Raw genomic sequence first — 12561 nt, forward strand, 5'->3', positions numbered from 1 at the left:
CCAACGCGCAGGCGACCGCAACGCAGACGTCGTCGAACTCCTCGTCGCTGTCACTGCCATCGCTATCATCGAAGTCGAAATCGTCGTCGCTGTCAGGGTCTAGCAGTTCCATGGCAGCTTCGAAGAGTGCAAGTGCCATCACGGTCGTTTTTTGACTAACACTTGCAACACACACCGCGCACGTTGCGAACGTAGACACAGAACTAAAAGCAGGTCTGCACTTGCGTCTTCGTTTTGGCTGTGGCCATCTGTGGCTGCACCTGAACCGGCGCTGCACGCTCGCAGCACCACTTGGCACCGGTGCGGCACTTTTCAGAACTAGTGCAGCCGGTGCAAGCCAAATCGAAGAGACCTATAGTAACCGTCAAACATAGTTAAAGTGCAATTTTTTGCAAAATAAAAATTTTTTTTTATTAAACCCACGTTATTAAAATCTGTGCTTTATGACTTGAATAAGGGTTTTGAGACTTCACTGACGTGTGATAAGCAGCAGCCCACTGGTATCGATTGCAGTCCGTGCCGTTTATTGATTCAAATTGTACGGCGGCTATATTTGCGAACGGGGTGGTCGTTTCCTTAGTGCAGCATCACGCAGGTTCTTTTTAATTAGACAACAATATTATCTCGGCCAGTTTGTGCGTCCGACATTCGATAGCCACTACCAGGCGAACGTGTTTAAAGACGGTGAATTTTACCAGCTGCGTCGTTCCACTGGCGTAATGGCTACATACACAGCTTCCGTCGTCAGTGATCTGCCGCGTCTGGCTGCGTAATGACGGGTTGCTTGAAAAAAATGTACTGGCTAGCGTGACAACTTGTCACTAGAACGGAGCACAGTCTGTCTGGAAACTACCCAAGAAAGCGGATAACCTTGCAGCCTTTGGGTGTGAGCCCCGGTGAGCAAAAAACACACTGCTTCGCATTTTCAACTTTCAATTTCTTCGGGTGTGAGGTGGACAAAACGGATTCCTGTAGTCAATTTTATTTTTTTTTAAAATGGAAAATCATAATAAAGTTATTGCTCTTCAAAGGCAATTCAAACAAGGCTCTTATTTTGACACGTTGCTAAAATTCCGAACACAGAGTACAGTATAAAAAAGAAATAGTTTTGGCTGTGTCTGCAAGAATGATACACTGCGATAAGTTCACAGCACATTAGTGCAAGTGTACTTTCAGTGATACAGTTCGATTAATATCATTTGATACATAATAAAGTTACTGTGTTTATTACCTAGTAGCTGGCAAAACCATTAAAAGAAATGCACACTCAAAACAGTGCTTTGTGTGTGTGTGTTTGTGTGTGTGCGCATGTGCACGTGTGTGTGCTTTTCTGTCATGGAGTGTTTTGTGCACTGTTCTTAGACATACATGAATCACAAACTCACTCACGCTTCCACAATGGTAACTGAGGCTTTCTTCTTTTGCCTCCAGCCTCGAAGATGCTGCTCATATTTGATCACGGCTTTGGACTCTATTGTCTTTGGGCACACAAGTCAACAGTGAATGTGTCACTACAGAGCCAGAATCCTTGCAAAGTATGTTTCTGAACAGTTCAACTAGAACTGTGATTTGTTCATTAATTGAACAAACTTTTGTTTCACAATTCTTTGCTTGCATGTTTGTCATGGCTTCATGATTTCTCTTTTCAGGAATGACAAAAGAGATTATTGGTCTGCAAGCTGCCCACCCCAAGCCATAAGAAGCTCAACGGTCACCATAATGACAACAGGTCATCTTGAATTACATGCCTCACCACGAAATGTTTGCCGCTGTGAGTGCTATCAGTCTACAGTTTCATATTGTACCGAGCGGGAGTGCTAAAATTTGACATACAAGCTTACTTGATTTTAAGGACGTTTTATGACAATCGGAGTAACAAGTTGAGTCCCAACTTGTTTCTTTTCTCGTCATGTAGCAAGCTCCTACTTGGTAATCCACAAACTCTATCATCTGTTATAAGCAAATCAGATGGACGGGCATTACCACCAAGTGTCACATGCTCACTCATAGCGTTAATTTGTTACATGAAACTGCAATGAATTTTAAAGCCTTCAAAACTGCTCAGTGCAATTTTGAGGAAATGATGCTTCATGTTAACTGAAACTCTGGCAGTCACTCTTCATTTTATTATTCTATTTTTTTATTTAAAGTACGCTCAAGGCCATATGCCATTAAAGAGTGGAGTGGGTACAAAGCAGTAGAGTAAAACAAACGAACAAGAGCAGTGAGTTTTGGTAATACAATGTTAGCTAATGCAGTGGTGCTCGAGCTGCGCCAATTGCGCTATTCTGATACATTTACACTCTCCTGCGCCATTCTGCTCCAAAAGCGGCAAATTGATCAATATTGCGCCCTAGCTGCGCCAAAAAGACGACGCGGTCGCGGGAAAACAGCTATTTTTAGAACCTTTCAAGCTTTCAGTTGGCAACCTACTAAAACGTTTCCGCAGTTGGCAACCCAGTGCGCTGGTGGCCCGTAGTAGAATTTAGCAGCTACTACCTGTTCATTCACGCAACTAGAGTTCACTCTAACCACTCTAACGCAACGAACACGTGAAACGAGGCAGTGTTGCAGGTGCGACCTTCAGCATCGAAATTCCGCGCTTCGTGCTACTGTGAGCACAGCTGTGGTTTATGTGACACCATTCGTTTATCAGCTCTTCGTGGGATCACTGATGATGAACAAACGTAAGTAATTTTCTGCACTTGTGGGATATAAGTGGCGTGTGTGCACAGGCGTGGCTTGTCATTCTTTGTTTGGGCAGTTTGTTTGCACTCTTTGGAGTTTCATTAACGTGAAGCTACATTATCGTTAGTACTCTTTAAAGTTTCATTGAAGTGAAATACGTTTACACCATTTAAGCTATTCAGGCGAGAGTTGTGTAATCATAGAGTAAGAAATTGCAGTGCGAGAATCGGCTTGTAATTTTGGCAGAGCGGCGTAGTTTCAACAGGTCGGAAATTCTCCAGCGATTCGCGCTGCACGTTCTCGCGTTCGCTCGAACGCTTGCATGTGAAACAGGTTTTACGCGGACATATTGAGCTTTCAGAATACGCATTTTGTCACCACCGAATGTCTTTCCATGCACAATCAGACGAGTATAGTGGGAACCTTATTTAATGACCAAAGGAATCGTCTATAGAACAGTATCGAAATTGGGCACGTTCACATTTGCGCGCTTTCGAAGTTTGCACTTTAACATGCGCTTGTGTATTCGTGGCTATTGAAAGAGGAACGTTAATGTGTCTGTTAGCAAGACTCCACGCAGATGCTCCGATTTTGTTTCTTTTTCCGGGGGTTTATATCGGGCTAATGTTTCTTGAAGGGAACCTATGCTCAGTGTGGAATTATTTATTTTCTTCATTGAAACGTGTGATCCTTTTGTTTGTAATGCAAAGTTGAATGTTTTGTCTTTCTAGGGCGAAGAAGCACAAAATTTAATGTATCCATCCTCAATGAAGTGGACTCCAACAATGATGTCATTAATGTGCGGTGCAAAAAGGGAACTAAAGAAACGGATGCCATTTGTGTGCTCTGCAATACAGTCATTACATGTGCTATGCATGGAATTGCGGCCGTCAAACGCCATGCAACGATGAAAAAACACGTTGAATTTGCTGCAAAGCGCAGGGACAAGGATGGAAACCTGCAGCCACTGAAGCTAGTGCAAACTACGTTGGACTTTTCACATGGGACAGCTGGCATATCTGTCCAAGATCGAGTTAGGAAAGCAGAAGCCGTTTTTGCTATGTCCGTTGTCTGCAACTCTGTACTTTTTTCCTGGGGAGACACAGCAACAGAAATGTACCAGTGCATGTTTCCAGATAGTCAGTTGCCAAGGGGGTCAGCTGTCGCAGGACCAAGTTGTCCCGCATTGTTTCTGATGGGCTTGGTCCTTACTTCAAATCTCAAGTAATAAGTGAACTGTGCCACCCAAATGTCTACTTCTCAATAATGGTTGTATGGTTGAATGGCGGCTTGTTGCACGGGCATTCTACATGGCTTGCTCGAAGGACCTAACGCAGAAATTGCCTCTGAACAACAAAGTTCTTCAAAGTGCAAGTATTCTTGGACTTGAGCTTGGCAGGGTAGATGCCGAAGTGCGTTCTTTACGAATGCTCGCCTGCGAACTTCCACAAGTCATCCAAAGTACTCAAGTGTCTGGATTAGTAGATGAGTGGCATATGCTCAAATGTGACTTGGCTAACAACATTCACCTTGCAGAAGGCCGTATCGATGATCGGTGGGCAAAGCTGTTTCAACAAAAGAGTGCGGCTGGTGAAATTAAGTATCCATTTCTTTCAAAGCTGGAAAAAGCGCTGAAGATACGGCAGCGATGCCACGAAGGTGCCTTTGTCACCACAGCTTCTTCAAAGCGCAAAAAGAGCGCGAGCCTGGTATGCAGAAAGAATTCAGAGCCGAGCAGTGGACCTAAAAAGAAAGACACCTGAGAATTCAGCGGATGACGGAGATGACTGTGATGTGAAATGGTCCCGGAAGCCACTCGAAGAAAAGGTTGCATCATGTCAATGAACCCTGAAGAGGGCCGAAGAAGTTATTTCTTTTGGCTTGAAGAACAAAAGCTTAGAGCAGGTGCAACGAGGTCAAGCTTTGTTGGAACAATGAAATTCCAGCCTTGCTGATTCACTTCGCGAGCTTGATGGGTTCGTAAAAAAATCCAAGAAGCGTTAAGATAGTGCCGACATAAAAAAAAGATGGTTATAGTAAAAGTGTTCTTTGGACTCGAGTACACTTGACTGAACACGCCTGCAAGACAGTGCCAGCAATAATAAAATGTTTTTGTCACTGTTTTTTGTAAATACCTTTGTTTTTTCTTAGTTGCACATGGCTGAACCTTATCTCGTTAATAACAACCGCTTCTGGGTGACTCCTTTATTCTGTTCGTGCTGCTCAGGGGTTGCTCCAGAATTATTGTTCTGATACAAAAGTGCTCCAGAATGGACATTTTTCTGCTCCACAAATTGCTCCAAAACTTGAAATGGCTGCACCACCACTGCTAATGTTTTGCAAAACAAGTTTGTTATCGGCGATGGCTATGGTACTTGAGGGAAGGTGGTTCCATTCCTGAGATGTACGGGGGATGAAAGATTGGAAGAAAGACTTCGTTTGCAAGAATCAATCCCTGCATTACTGTGATGATCGATGCAGTTTTAAATGTACTTGAGGCTGCGGTATGAAGTCGTCGTGAAGTGTGGTATGGCGGAAAATTTTATGAAATAGTGAAACATGGCGACTGCGGCGATTAGCTAGGGGAATAAGTGCTGGTTAGTTTCATTAAAGTTATACTCACGGTACGGTTATAATTAGAAAGAATGAAACGAGCAGAGTTATTTTGTACTTTGCTCTTGGATGGCGACAGCCGAACATATCTTGCATTACAAGAAGAGAAGGTGTATGGCTACATCCCCATTGCCAAGGAAGACTGCGTAAATCACGTAAAAAAGCGGATGGGCACTGCCTTGCGCAATTTAGTTTCCAAGCACAAAAGCCCTGGTTTGGAGAGCCTCTCTGGAAAAGGCCGGCTTACTGCCGATCTCATCATCAAGTTGAGCTCGTACTATGGCTGGGCTCTGAAGACCCGTGATAATGTGGATTCTATGCAAAGGGCAGTGATGGCCACTTATCACCACATCACATCAAATGATAAAGTGGCCAACCACACCTTTTGCCCAACGGGGTCTGGCTCGTGGTGTCGGCAGAATGCTGCAAATGCTAAGGGCGAGCCTGCACCAAAGCATCCCCGCAGCTTGCCTCCTCATGTCTGCGAGGCCTTATAGCCCATCTATCAGAGGCTTTCTGATAAGAGGATACTGCAGCGATGCCAAAAGGGGCAAGACCCAGAACAATAATGAGTGCTTGCACTCAATGATGTGGGCACTTGCACCAAAGCAGTGGCATGCCTCGTTCGCTATTGAAGCGGCCGTAGCCGAAGCAGTCCTGAAATTCAACAGAGGAAATGCAAGAAGCTCTACAGGCATACTAAAGGAGCTTGGCCTCAACCCTGGCATGCACAGCTCCAAGCGCATGGCTGAAAAAGATGAGCGTCGTTCTGTGGCTTCAGCATGCAAGCGCTCATCTGCCGACAACCTGCAACGCACCTTGAAGAAAGGGCACACGGGCGCAAACAGTCAATCTGGCTACATGCCTGGTGCATATTAGCCCATTGTACATACCACAATATTTTTAACTTATAGAGCTAAATGAAGTATCAACCATTTTTTCTCGTTTTCTCAGAACACAGATTTTGGCCACTTTCTTTGTTTGCTGCTTTGATATCTTTGGACCTAGGGCAGCTAGGGCTATAATTTTTTTTTGCAGCATGAAGCTAAATGTGCAGATAAAGCAGTGCTGAGAGTAGATTTTTTATTCACAGCTTGAAAAAATTTTTTCTTAGTTTAAAGATTTCTTGTTTTTCACTATGCATAAACAATGAACTTCATTGTTCCGTAAATTGAGAAGTATTTGTTCAATGTTAAATCTGCTTGCAGCGCTGTACTCCTTATGCATTCTAGTATCTCTCCATGTGTTAATAACAATGCTATATAAAAAAATATATTTTTTATTGTTTCAGCGAACAATAGAATGTGATTACTAATTGTCTAAGGAAATAATTGACCTATTTAAAATATAATTACATATTTAAAATCAGCTCAAGAGACTGAACAAGTATGTGCAGTTCCATCTAATTTGGTTAAAAATAAGTGACGCTATCTTTACAACCCATGTCCCCCTTTAAGTGGGGTTACAATCACAAAACCTTGCATTGTGCATCTGCACCATTAAAGAAGTGTTGAGCAGCCTACAGCATTTTTTAATACTATTTTTGTATTAAGGTACTGGTGGAGTGACAAGAAGTGCTTCTCAACAAATGACGCACTTGGTCGTCTGGCTGAAATGAAGGATGCTCATATCGTATCACGTTTGACCAACGGTGCCGCCTCAGGAAATAGAAATGCAGCTCGCTGGATTGACTATCTCTAAACCTGCAAAGTGGCTTGCTGCTGCGCTTCAAGAGAAAGTGTCTTTCCAAAGGGATACTTTTCAACGCTCGTCAAAGCAAGAATTTATACAACAGGAATGACAATAAAATTCTGTGGGATCAACGTGCACTCCTGGCTGCGAGTGCAAGCGATGAGCGCCTGCTGGTTTGCCAAACCAGCTTCACTGGCACGATAAGTGTCCTCGTCATGAAATCGTCTGCTGCTCCTGCCGACGACCAGGGAAACAAGGAGGGCGACACAAAGCTATGTTAATACGATACAGTCCATATGTGAATGGACACTTAGTGAACGCACCTCTAGATACACAAGCCACTATTACCTGCATCAGTGACGTGTTTAGAACTCTCAAGCTGCAATTACTGAGATATTCGTGGACCAATGTCCTAGAAGTCACCCCAACAAAACCTTTGGTCGCACATGTCTGACCTCTGGTGGAAGAACCCATCCTCGGAACATATTCCTGCGAAACATGTTGCATATTTTACTGCACCGTGTTGAATGTAGGCATCGGCGCAGTCTTAAAGGAATGAGATCATGAACGCAAAGATCATTCAGTTGTTTATGACTTGCACAAATTGCTGAAGCACGAATTAAACTACAGTCGCCGACTGATTTTCCGGACTCCAAAAATTCGCACATGCTCGATTATTCGGTCTGCTTCGCGGCACTGCCATTCTCCCCATAGACCATAATGTATAACAACTGCCGAAAGTTCGGACACCTTGCAACCTCTCGTCACATTTTTCGGACACTCCTTGAGCCAACTCGATCGAGAGCACCATGCACCGACTCTGACCGGTGCATGGTTCGACTTGCTGAATGCCATTTTTGTTTCGAACGGAGCCTCCTTGCTGTCCCACGAAGTGGCGCTACTGCAAATCCCCGCTCATCATCATCCTTTCTGCCTGGTTCGATAGAGTGGTTCTACAGCAGTTCCGGTTTAGCTCAGTAAGCCATGTCAAGACAATCCAGCAGCTGATTTGTTTCTTCGTGCACGACGCTGCGAGTAGGCCGCGTTTTTCGTTTGTGCCACTGGTGTCGGTGTGACGGCGTGGTGGTGTTTGCTTTGTGTGCTGTGTCGAGGTTCCGGTGATCGAACGCGGCATACGGAAACATCACGTCTATTGTCTAATGGCGCCGACAGTGCCCGTGCAGACTGCGCTGGGGAATGCCGGCAAGCGGGTGCCGGGAGGCCTAAGATTTGTCGCTTTCCGATGAGCTCCCTACTGACGCGGAAAATGTTCTGCAGAGTCCTGATCAGTGGTTGCATTGCGATTCCAGACACCGTCTCATTTGACAGTTTCACAGGTGCTGACACTGCTGTAATGACACGCGCAGAACTCGACGACTCTTGAGACGGAAGGTGACGCACGATGTGCTACGCTGCCGTCGCATGCGAAGCGTGGACAAGCAGTGACTGTGCTTTCAGCCGCCTACAGTGGCCATACGACCCTCTCCGAGATTCAGGCTTATCTGATTGCGCGTAAGCGGAACAGCGTGCAACGGCGCATTCGCGATTTCTTCAAGCCTACTGCCAAGCCCGAATAAGTGCGTAGAAATAAAGGATTAAATTTTTTTTTCTTAATCTGCTTTTTTGGACACCTGTTTATTCGGACATTTTCGCTGTCCCCGTGAGGTCCGAATAAACGGTCGGCGACTGTATGCCATAGCTGAGCTTGAATGCTCAGCCAGAGTTGATGCTGTTGACAAGTGGCACTGCTACCTCCTCTGCAAACCATTCACTATCGTCGCTGACCACACTGCCTTACAATGGCTCAAAAACCCACAAGGTCACCTGTCTGGATGATGCTTGAAGCTTTCCATGTATGACGTCAATATTTCATACCATGAATGCAGCTAAAACATTGAAGCAGTAGCATCTTCTGCAAGTCCAGTGGTTCAACTCCTTTCTTTACCAGAACGTGGCCTCCGCGATCAGCTCCGGCGGCGCGCCGTTGCTCCGGCCGTCCCATTCGGCGCGTAGCGCAGCGGAGAAGTGTAATTATGCTAACTCCGCAACACGCCGCGAGGTGGCGACCTTAGCCCAAGGCTCAAGCGGCGCTCGCCTGGCTGGCACTGCCTGCGATTTCAGTGGCGACATCAACGCTGTTGGCACGTTTTCACGCAGAAGAACGGTGAATACGAAGTCAATTTCTTTCGACTCCTTCTTGCAGCTACAAAGAAGTCGAGGTACGTTGTTAAACACTTACGGATTGCTTTTGCATGCAGCTTTAGTGGTCGTCTAAAAGCCGACTGGGGCAACCGAGGCTCTTACCGCGCAACATTTCGTCCAGATTGCATGCCATCGTGCTGAATGTCATTCTTTTGTTGTTGCAAAAGTTGCCGCGCTGTATGACAAAACTCAGGTATGAATTTTGTGCCTTTCACTCGATTTTTAAAGTACTGGGCAGCTACTTTACAGCGAAGCTCTCTCTGGCTCGAACAACATAATTAATTACGATAAGCGCTCGTGCATTGTTTATACGCCACCACGAGAGTCAGAAGTTCTGAGCTCTGCTTTCTTGCTCTTGAAGCGAGAACTTTCTGCTGGGCTTTGTTTTGCTATGTTGCATGTGCTCCTGGTAGGTGCGAGTGGTTTCGTGTAGCTAATGTGATCCCGCAATGAAATTATTTGCTGTGTGATGAAAACTGCATTGGTTCTCTGTCATAAGCTTCGCACCACAATCCTATCTGCTTCTGTATTTTGCAGATAAATGTACTGCTGTGTACCTTTCTGCCGCTCTGACAGAAAAAAGAAACTTGGAATAAGTTTTCACGAATTTCCCGTGAATGATGATCGCCGCCAAGCATGGCTGAAGGCCATATCAAGAAAAGATTTTGTCCCAAATGACAAGTCTGCTAGCAGTGTCGTCTGCAGCCTTCACTTTTTAGATTCAGATTATACTTTGGGGTCCACAAAGCTGCGGCGCCTGAAAGGGGATGCTGTTGGGCTCATAGTTGGGAACTGGTTGTCTCTTGTTTCAAAATAGAAAGCTTATCACATTTCAGGCCCTTGCACAACTAAGATTTCACGATGCGAGCAGCTGCTAGTGTTGTAGCCTGCCTGCTGACTGGAATTTTTTACAGTTCAGAACACACGAGCACGCAAATCCTGCTGTGCCGATGGGCAATATGTGTTACAAGCAGTTTTTGGTTTTATGTGGCTGCTGCTTAGTAGTGGTGGTAACTGTTTTACATGTATTGCAGTATGCATGGTGCCTCCCTGAATGTGACGTCCTCCGAATTTGATGTTCCGGCTGAAGCAAAAGCACAGGCAACCACGCATGATTCGACCGAGACAGCGCAAGTTGCCCCAGCCAGGTATATCTTGCATCAAATGTTTCTCAAGAGCTTACGCTTGGCTGGGTCGCTGGACTACTAGTGCTGTTCTTTTGCAGCCAACAGCGATTTGTCTAATACATATATTTGGCTGATATGAATAGTGTGCATATTTTTGTTTCAGGTTCACGGGCACTGAAGATTTTGTGATGCACATTGACGAGCTCTTCACATCCCTGAAAGCGATGCCTCGTGAGTGCACACTCGTTCACCTACTCCACCCATGTGAAGTGCCACCAAAAAGCGATCATTTCGCGTTATGTCAAGGCTATAACAACTGAGTGGTATCAATGCCCAAAATTTGAAAATTTTGAGGGAATGCACGTTGAGTGGCGATATGATAAATGTCATATTTGGTTTATGCACAAGCTTTGTCTAAATGCTGTCTAAAATTTGCTCTGCGAAACGTTTTTATAGGTTAGTGCCAAAAGCAGTTTTTTTGTGCTTTCACAAATGGGAATACATTGCAGAATGTCTAGTTCCATATACTAATATGGGTATGTTCTATTTCAGTGCAGCGGCCCCCATCAACCATAGCAAATGCCAGCATCGCTTATATAGCAGGGTTCGTGGCGAGAGCAGTTGAGGAGCGGAGAACATGCAGCTTCTGCCCTCCCCTCCACCAGTCGGATGGACCCAGCCCCGTGCTGATGGGGCTTATGACCTGCAATCAAGGGGTGGGCTAATATTCCCAAAGTCAGAATTTGTCACGGTCCTTGTGACCGTTAAGAAGGCTGTTGACATTGCCCTGCCGCACATAAAAAAAGAGCAACGTGCATCAGCAGCTGGCTGAACTGTTATTGCCTCGACTAGAGCAGTGCCCCCTTTTCGTTTGCCCAGCAAGGGAGGACCACGCCGCAAGCACACTATCTGTAGTGTTTGATAAGTTCATGAGGCCACTCCTAGCCAACGTCGGCGCTACTGTGACAGACAGGGCTGCTTATCGCAAAAAGCTGGCCTGCAAGCCACTGCACAGGAAAGTGCTCAGTGTTTAAAATAAACACAATGTAAAAACGGATGCCGAACAATATGGCTCCGATTTTGTCTTTGTAAATAAAATGTCATTTATCCTCAAATGGTTTTATCTGTCCTCCTGCCAAGCTGTAGCTTCGGCGCTTTAAACCCTCTTTCTTGCTTGCCGCGCGCGAAAGAATAAAAACGAGACCAAATTCGCCTCAGTTCCAACCATGCATAACGTAAAAAAAACCTTATGCATTGCAGGCTTTTATTTATTTGGGGATACTGCTAGCCTCTTTCGAGGCTGTAGCAGGATTGGGGTACAATATGATACATTTGAACGCGTCACAAAAGAGCCATCTACAAAAAGGAAGCCCTACATTTGAGTGGGACAATGCATTCAGTGGCATCTGCAAGCGTTGAAAGCTAAACATATTACACGCATGTAAGTACAAATCACATTTGCACCATTTCTAGAGGAAAACTGACAGAACTCCTTGATCTCTATATATCAAAAGTAATTTCAGGTTCTAAACTAATATGTAAAAGAACTGCAGAAAAAAATAATCCTTTCCGCTCAACTGTAAAACGTTCCGTGTTTTGAAACCATGCACGGCTACAGAAATAAAGAAAATTGCCTGTGTGTTGTGAAACGAACGCTCTCATGACGATCTGCCTCACCCCGGTCCTAAGTCTTCGTCATAATTTAAAAAAGCAATTGCCTAATTGCACCAGGCAGCTACTTGTGCTGTGCGATAATTTTCTAGTGCGCGTCGCACACAGACTGCGAAAACTGCGTTTTCGTCCTCTGCGCCCGTCTGCATCAGGCAAAGCGAGCCTTGGGTTGCGTGCGCCACGGTGCGGCGAGAGGAGCAGTCACACCACTTTCTCCGATTACGCTCTCTCCGTGCGAATGGAATGGCCGGAGCAACGGAACGGAGCTGATCGCGGAGGCCACGACCAGAATATCAAGGCCACCAGAATGACCACCCACAATGCAAATGCACTACTGAAAACGGTGCCACTATTGTCACACAGAGAGAAATTCGCAAAACTTATGTTCCTCACAAACTTTGACTCGACCTTCTGCAGTGAGCACACTACCAGTAGGAATAAAGAAAACTATGGGTTTGTTGTCACCTCATTATTATTGGCCAGAAATCAACAGCAACGTATCACCTTATGTCCGGCCAAAGGTGCACGAAACCCAAAACCAATAGATCTGGATAGCTGGAATCGCTAC

At 45.3% G+C, this 12561-nt stretch overlaps 1 pseudogene; it reads left to right on the plus strand.

Moving 5' to 3' along the window:
- Positions 1 to 475: 475 nt before the first annotated feature.
- On the plus strand, positions 476 to 11432 carry LOC126519153 (uncharacterized; annotated as a pseudogene).
- Positions 11433 to 12561: the final 1129 nt, after the last annotated feature.

The sequence above is a fragment of the Dermacentor andersoni genome, chromosome 10 (assembly GCF_023375885.2).
Source record: "Dermacentor andersoni chromosome 10, qqDerAnde1_hic_scaffold, whole genome shotgun sequence".
NCBI lineage: Eukaryota > Metazoa > Arthropoda > Arachnida > Ixodida > Ixodidae > Dermacentor > Dermacentor andersoni.